The sequence below is a fragment of the Hylobates moloch genome, unplaced genomic scaffold (assembly GCF_009828535.3).
Source record: "Hylobates moloch isolate HMO894 unplaced genomic scaffold, HMol_V3 SCAFFOLD_8, whole genome shotgun sequence".
Taxonomy (NCBI): domain Eukaryota; kingdom Metazoa; phylum Chordata; class Mammalia; order Primates; family Hylobatidae; genus Hylobates; species Hylobates moloch.
In genome coordinates, this window is record NW_026652283.1 from 33,653,398 (window position 1) to 33,661,638 (window position 8,241).

An 8,241-nucleotide genomic window follows, 5' to 3' on the forward strand; every position below is an offset into this window, starting at 1 on the left:
TGAAGTGTCACCCGGGTCCACCTGTGTGAACTTAGACAAGGGACTTGACCTCTCTGAGCCTCAGTTTCCTTACCTGTAAAATGGACCAATGATAGTACCTATCTCACAAGTTTCCCACAAGGGTGAAATGAGATCAGTAAGGGAAAGGACTCTGGAGAGTGCCTGGAATCTTGTGAGCCCTGAAGAAACAGTAGCTGTTGTTGCCATCGTTCTGTTTCCTCCGAGTCAGCCCATCAACTACAAGCATATTCGCCCGGCATTCAGATCCAGCCCCAGCCTCACCATCCAACCTGTATTCTCCATAACTGTTGCTCTCCGTCCCCGAGTGTCATGATCAGCTGTGAGGCATGTCACCGCGTAATCCTGCGGTAATTGTCCAAGTGGTGATGTTTGATTACGATTTGCTTTTTTATAAGTTAGAGCATTTTGAGGTTATTCCTGGAACAATGTCATTCTCACTCACTTGCTTTACTGAGAGGGAGAGAAAGGGGTGGAGTTACAGTCAATGTGCCAGGAACCGTGCACAACCTGAGCCATGCCCACAGGAGGGCACTGTCAGTGTGGACATCACGTGTATCACTGCTGTGGATTTCCTGGTTGGAACAAGGGGGAGAGGCACCGAGCAAGGGGACATTGGGCTTGAGCCACCTGCTGGCTGGGTGACCCTCATGAGCCTCAGTTTTCTCATCTGTAAAATGGGTGCAGAAATTCCCCTCTTACTTCCCTCTTCCCCTCCAGCTCCATGGGATTATCTTCCAAGGCCTGGTTCAGGGCCTGCTACCCCGCCCCCGCACCCCCCCAACTACAGACCCTGTGAAGCCACCAGCCAGTCATGACCTCTCTCCTATACTGTTTCCCCAAGGCTAGTTCATTCAGCTCATGGGTCTTCCAGTTCCTAAGAGTGGGGACCCGAGCTTGCTGATTTCTACCTTCCCTTAAAGTGCCACCCTAAGCTGAGCTCCCAACAGGTGTGAAAGTACTCCAGGTGTGGGTGGGCACCTAGGACCCAAGCCCAACCCATACAGACACACAGAGCAGTCAGGCCAGAGTGGATAAGGGCTGAGGATGGGGGGAGCTGCAGGTGCCCTCCCACCCACCAGGCCAGGGCTGTGTCACTGCCCACAGCCTGCCCAGCCTGTACCCAATTGCCCAGAAAATGGAACCTAGTGCGTGGTCTGAATCAGCCCCACTTCCAATCCTACCCCTCAAGTAATCCACACGGCCTCCCTCCTCCATGCCACAGGATAGCTCACAGCACTGCATGGGTCCCTAGAGCCCAGTTAGTCCTCATCAGAGGAGAAAAGATGGGGCTAGGAAAAGGGAGACAACCCGCTCCAGATCACACAGGTGGCCAGAGGGGACTCAAGCCCAGGATCTGAGGCCCAGCCCAGGCCTGTCTCCCTCCACCAGTACCCTCTGCTCCTTCCCTATGCTTGCTGCTCAGGCTTCAGGCCAGATGGACCAGCTAGTAGCTCTGGGGACTGAATCAGAAACACAGGACAATTCACAGGTATGACTAGATTCTCCCAAGACACAGTTGCTCCCAGGAAACAGACTTCCCCTTGGGTCTTCAGGAGTCTAAACAGCGGGCAGAGGGGGGACAGGATTTAGAACCCCAACTTTCCAGTCCCTGTGCAGCATCCATGGAGCTCTCCACTGCCCCAGATCCCACATCCCCTCATGCTGCACCTCCAAGCCAGGCCCAAGCAAGCATCTGCCCCTCCCAGCCACACAGGGGCTGGGGGAGATGGTGGAGTAGCTCCAGGCAGACCTACTCACTGCAGAGGAAGCCACCGCACCCTCCTCCCAAGACCCACATGGAGGTATTCGGCGGAAGCCAGACAGGCTGTGCCTCTCCCCAGACCCACCCACCCTCCTCCTCAGAGCTGAAAAAGGGATCAGACCCCTGGTCTTTCCCACCCTACATCACACCTGTCCCAAACTGCTGAGCCCGCCCCACCTGCTGTGGCACTAGCCAAGCCAGCGGCTGATGATGGGTGACATCCAAAACCCCTGCTGCCCCCAATTATTTTTAAGCTGCAAAATTCAGGCCATGGCTGCGGCTCAGTGGAGGGGAGGTGGGGGCTCATTATAACCGGCCTCCCCTCCCCCACTTACAGCAGCTCAGGGAACCTCCCCTCACACACACACCAACACACGTGGGTTTGAACACCCTTGTGCCCTGAGGACACACACACCAAAGCATGAGGGCACAGATGTTCACAGGAGTTCTGCATACGAGCGGATACATATGTACACGGACATGCACACAGACAGGTGAAACCCACAGATTCATGCTGTCACACGCACTCAGGAGTTAACACGCACACACAGGGGTATAGAGGCTCACACTTGTACACGTGCACAGAGGTGCACACGCATTCTCAAGTGAGAACATACATGAGTATCTGGCCCTCTGAGGCTCAGCATAAGACAGCTAAGTGTCAGGCAGGATCCTCTTCGGGGCCTTCCTTTGCGTGTCTGAAGCTGGGCCTCCCTCCCCTACCCCGCTCCTGGGCTGCTGCTCCCTACTCCACAGCCCCGCCCTATCAAGAAGCACAAGCTCCACATCCTTCAGAGCTACAGGCTGGCTTCTCCAGAACGGAGCCACTTTTAACCCAGCCCAACCCTCTCCTCCCCTCAGTCTCCTTCAGACACCTTCACACACATTCTGGGATTTTGTCCTGGACATGCATGACCCTCACTGTGCCGGCTGTGACATAAGACCTTTTGGGGCACCTTTTTATATTACTTCCCACCATTCAAAATAAGGCAAAGACCCAATTCCAAGCTGGGTCACAGAGAGCCACTGGTTCATTAAAGACCCTCTTGCCTGTGTATAGCCAGGCCTGTCCTCCTGGGGGCACTGACGACCCAGAGGCCTCTCCCTGAGCCACCCAGGAAGGGGACCTAGAAGGATGACCCTCGCCTCACAGGCAGCCCAAGTGGCTCTTAGTCATGATTAACCCCCTGAGCCTCAGTTTCCCTCTCTGTGCAATGCAGACCATGAGCCTTGCCCTGGGGATGGTAGACACCTCATCAGCCTCCCAACAAGTTCCCAGCACAGAGCGTGGCCCACAGCCCTGTCTCCTCTCCGTCTTTTCAGGACCTCATAAATGCTGCCCTCTCGCCTGCTGAGGTACAGGGCACTGCCTCTGGGAAGGCTCTTTGGGTTGAACCATAAGTGGCTTGGCTACCTCCAAACCCAGGAAGACCACAGACCCATCCCTGCACAAGAGTTAGATAGGAGAGGTACCAAAGTCAGCTCTGAGGAAGAACTTCCTGGGCCGGAGGTGGCTGATAGAGAGGAGGATCAAAAGGCCTCCTGCCTCAGAGATGGGCGCGGAGCTGGCTGAAGTAGTCTCCCTCTCACTTTTAACCCTACCAAGGCCCCTCCTCTAGGGGGCTGGGGGCTGCCTTCACCACAGTCCCTGACCCCAGCAAACCCAAGAATCCCAGTCTGCCCAAACACACTCAAGTCCCCTTTCTCTCCACCCCTCAGGGCTCCCCAGCTTCCCTTCTGCACCAATAAAGGAATGCAAGGCTTTCGGCAGCTGAAAGGGCCAAGGCAAGACTGTGGGCTAAGGGGCAGAGCAGCGGGAGAGGGGTGTCTCAGGCCCAGGGCCGGTCTGAGATTCCCAGGATGACTCCCATTCACGCTGGGTGGCGGGGGAGGGGCGGGCTGGGGGAAGGGGCGCGGCAACGCGCACATCCGTCGCGTTTATCCACCTGGCAGCTCCAATTCGCCCGCCCGTCACTCACCCTCCGCCTCCCGGGCGCTCGCCGCCCGACCTGCCCAGGCCGCCACGCAGGCGGTGACCCCCACTCAGTGCCTTTGGGTCCTCTGCCAGCGCTCGGACCCGAGGACAGGGTCCTCAGGAGCCGCTCTCCCAGAGCTCTGTCGCCCTGGGGGACGCACACCCTCCATCCTGCCTCCGGAGCTGGGGACTGGGCCGAGGGGAGGGAGCGACCCCCTCTGTGCAGCCCTCCCGCTCCGACTGCCAGAGAGGGTCGCTCTCTTAGGGGAGGGGGTTCCTCCTTAAGGAGGAAAACGCGGGCAGAACTGGGAGGGGGACAAGGGGCAGCCCTCGGCCCCTGGGGGCGGTGCCGCGCGGGCGGCGGGGGAGGGGGCGGTGACTCAGCCGCCCTCCGCCCGCCTCCCCGGAACTTTGCAGCAGCTGGAGCCGCCGTTGCTACAGGAACCGAATGCTTTTGTTCCCCAATGTCAGGGCTGCCGGGGCAGGCGGGTGATGAGGAGGCTGCCACTCCCCAGTGGGACCCAGGTCCGGCCACACCACCCAGACGACTTCCAGCCATCACAGGTTCGAGTCCCCTTCCTCCGCGCCACCTTCCCTTCCCCCAAGCCACTCAGGCTAAAGCCAGTTTTCTTCAAACTCCTCAGGCCCTCAGGCCCGGTGGCCCTGCTAACTCTGACCCCAGGCAAAGGGCCCTGGGAAATTCCTGATGGTGTCTGACCTCCTGGGGTCAGTAGAGGCTCTTCTGTGGCTGAGTGATTTCCCACCTGGGCTCCCCCAACAGGCTGCCTGCCTTCGGGGACTGTGACTGGGGTTTCTGCCACCTCTGCAGCCTCTACACTTGAACCAAGACCCCAGAGACCATGGCCTGGCTTTCACTAATATCCCTCTGGCCAGAGCTGATCCCAGAGAAATGTAGTGGGAAGTTGCAGGACCAAGGAGGAGATGAGGGAAACTGACAGTCACTGGCTCCCCCTGCACCCATACTTTGGGGGAAAAGTGGGGACTGGGGGCTAAAGGTGTTTCTGTCTTTATTATACTAGGGGTTGGAGTGAAGGCACTGGAAGCTGTTTTTCATTTTTCTCCTTTGGGATTAGGAGTGGAGTGGAGAGGGGCCTGACCTTGGCCTTGAACAGAAACAGCCCCACACCCCTATCAACATTGAGCATTGCTAGGTGCCAGACACTCTATACAAACAACCTAACTTCATTCTCCCAACGGCTATATGAGGCAGTGATCACTGACCCATTTTATAGAGGGTCAACTGAGGCTCAGAAAGATTAAGTAGCTTGCCCATGTCACACAGCTTTTGAACATAGGTGGCCTGACCGAAAGCTGAGTTCCTAACTACTTACTCAGCTTCATTACCTGGGGGTGGGAAGGGAGGGAGGAATGGGGGCAGATACCAGATGGAACCTCACTTTGTGTTACAGAAATGCAGACCACGCACGCACACCCCAGACTAGACATGTCCTTTTGAAGAGTGATACAGAAAGGGGGCAGAAGAGAGAGCGGAAGGAGGAGAGAGGGAAGAAGAGGGGAAGATCTCTTCTCTCAATCTTGGTCCAAAGAAGACCCTCCCTAACCTCCCCACTACCATCACCAGGACATAGCCTGCGCAGAGTCCACACTGCCCCTCACCCCAGTAGCAGTGCAGAGGATACTCCCCAGGTGCTTGCTCTGTCCCAGGGTCAGGTGGATTCCCCCACAACTGACTCCATGCGCAAGCCAGGCAGAGCCCACCTTTGCCCCCAGCCCTCACCATGGGAAATGCCATGGGGTAGAGGCTCTCTGGCGACACCTGACCAAGCACAAACAAGCCCAACCAGGCGTCCTGGAGCCCGTGGCCAATCCTGCTGGTCTGTGCGTGAAGGCTCAAAGGACTCTTGACTTGCTGCTGGGGTGAGCCCTCCACCCCACCCCAACACATCCCACCCCCAGAACATATGGCCTGACAACCAGGAGTGTTTGGGCATGGCTAGCACGAGGAGGCACCTGGCCTGGCCCACCAATCTCTCCCCAGGGACTTCCCAGCGTCAGTCCTGCAGCCACCGCTGATGCTGTGGCTGCGGAAACCCGGGGTTGCCCGCGGGAGAAGGGGTGGCGGGTCTCGGGCTTCGGGCAGGGGGCGCCAGAGGACGCCCAGGGGCCCGGCCGGCAGCTGGCGAGGCGGGCAGGCAGGCGGCATCTCTCGGCCCGGGCGCCCCTCCCCCCGGCGGGCAACAGACCCGTCGCCCGCTCTGCACGGGCCGCGGCGCGGAGGACTTCCCCCGGCTGTGCCCTCGGACCAAGCTGACTGCGGGAGTGGCCCCCAACTTCACAGCCTACAACCCCCTCCGGATCATGCCGGCCCTGGGGCTGCGGGAGGGTGCGTCTGGTGCCCGGCTCTATGACCAGGGGTGGGAGCATAGGGATGGGGGATGGACAGATAGACTCCGGCCAAAGATGGACACGGAAGTCGGGGATGCGGGTCCAGTCGGGATCTCAGCTGGAGGGGAGGGGGCGCGGAGCAGACACGGGGGACACGGCCCCAATTCCAAGCTGAGGGGAGGGGACTTGCAGCAAGATTGGCGAGGGAAGGCGGGACTCCGGGCAGATAGATATGGGGGAGGGGGCACGAGGGGCAGAAATAGAGAAGAAGCATGGTGGGGTACAGGCCCGGGGGTGGGTAGAAACTGTGGGCAGACATGGATGGGGACAGGAGAGACTCCGGGCAGTGATGAAGTGGAGGAGAGGAGCAGGGTCCGGCATTCAGACTGTGACGGGAGATAGCGGGGGAGACACAGTTGAGCTGCAGGTTAATGGGGGGGGCTCTAATAAAGGTGGGGGGCGCACTGCCCGGATCCAGGCCGAGATAGGGAAAGACTCGAGACAGCAAGCACGGTCTGTGTCAGAATTCTGGAGGGGGAGACTTTAGCATAGATGGGTAAGAGGGTCGGTCCAGGCTGGGAGGGTGGGGGGCCGAGATTAGAGATTCACCAGCGATTAAGGGGGCCTCGGCCGCAGGTTTGGGAGTTCCCCAGAAGATGGGGGTGGGCGAACGCTGAACGAACTCAGTTCGGGCTGGGGGAGAATTCAGCAGAGACGGGTTAGGAGAGCGCCCCGAGTCCGGGCCGGTGCGGAAACTCGGGACCGCGCCGGCAGGGCTTGGTGCGAGGCCAGGTCGGGGTCTGGGGCCGAGCACTCACCTGGGCGCCGTCAGCAGCAGGAGCGGGGGCCGGCGCTGGCGGGGGCGGCCACGGGGCGCAAGTTTGCCATCCCTAAGTCGGGGACCGGGCCGGGCGCAGGGCAGGTAGCTGCAGCCGCGCTCCGGCGGCGGGCAAAAGGCCCCGGACACCGGGCGGCGGCGGCGCGGGCCGGCCGGCCCGGCCCCCCCCCTCTGCCCCCCCCCCCCCACTCCCCGACACCCCCCCCCCCCCTCTATTCGGGGGGCGGCCCACCCCGGCTCTGAGACCGGTCCCATCCTCGCGGCCTGACCCCGCCCCGAACCGGTTCTCGCCCTGGTGCTGCCCCACCCCCGGGCCGAGATTCCGAGACGGGACCGCCCGCCGGGCCGGCGGGGCGCGAGGAGCCGCGGAGAAGGGGCGGGGGGCGGGGGGCGGGGGCGACGCGCGCCGCCTCCTGTTAAAGGGGGAACAGCGCCAGCCGAGCCGATCGCGTCCCCCACCTCCCCGCCTTGGGCCCCAGGCGCCGGCGCGGGAGAAGCCCTGGGTAAGCCCCCGCCCCGCCCGCTGCCTCCTGGACCGCAGAATGAGGCGATCCGCGACGCCCCTCCAGCTACACTCATGCCGGAGGCTTGTCGCGCTGCCAGGGTCTCCCGGGCCCTGCGGGCTGAAGTATTTGCTCATCTTCCCATGTGCATTGCATATTGCATGTCCCTATGCATGCAGGTGCCAGTCATGTGCGCTGAACTTTGCATATGCATACAGGTGCCCTAAGTGTGCACTGCCATGTTGCCTGGGTAGCTGCATGCAAGTGCTACACACATGCACGGTGTATTAACATGTGCCCAAGTCCTGAATGCATGTTGCTTGTTCCTGTGCGCAGGGATGCTATATGTATGCAAGCTTACAGGTGCCACATGTGTGCTGAGGACTGTGGGTAACTCATATGTAGCAGCCACATATGTATACTGCAATGTGACATGTTTGATGCATACTGTAAACTGCAATGTTGCACGTCCTTACGCACGGGGATGCTACACGTGTGCAGTATGTTACATGTTTTCCTGAGTCCCTGTCTATTCCCACAAGTGCCTTTCCCTGTGCCAGGGGCGCCCCCATGTTGTATCTGTTTGTGTAGAAGCAGCAGAGATGTACAGACCCACCCCTTCCCCATCTTGGCACTGAGCCCAGAAACAGTTGGGTGGGGCCTGAGCCCTCATGGTTCAGGCGGTACACAGGGAGATGCCCATGGTTCAGGGCTCTGGTCAGGCAGTCTGTGGCCTGGGCATGTTGCCATCAGTAAGGTAGGCCGACCAGGGACA

The 8,241-nt window shown here is 60.0% G+C and overlaps 1 protein-coding gene across 10 annotated transcripts in view; it reads right to left on the bottom strand.

The window, feature by feature from the left end:
* Positions 1 to 7,056, bottom strand: part of ADGRB2 (adhesion G protein-coupled receptor B2) — a 36,985-nt gene extending 29,929 nt beyond the window's left edge. For all 10 annotated transcript variants that reach the window (XM_032160054.2, XM_032160053.2, XM_032160052.2 and 7 more), the window contains exon 1: positions 6,944 to 7,056. The gene's annotated coding sequence lies outside the window, so the exon portion shown is untranslated. The remainder of the gene's footprint in view (positions 1 to 6,943) is intronic.
* Between the last annotated feature and the right edge of the window lie 1,185 nt (positions 7,057 to 8,241).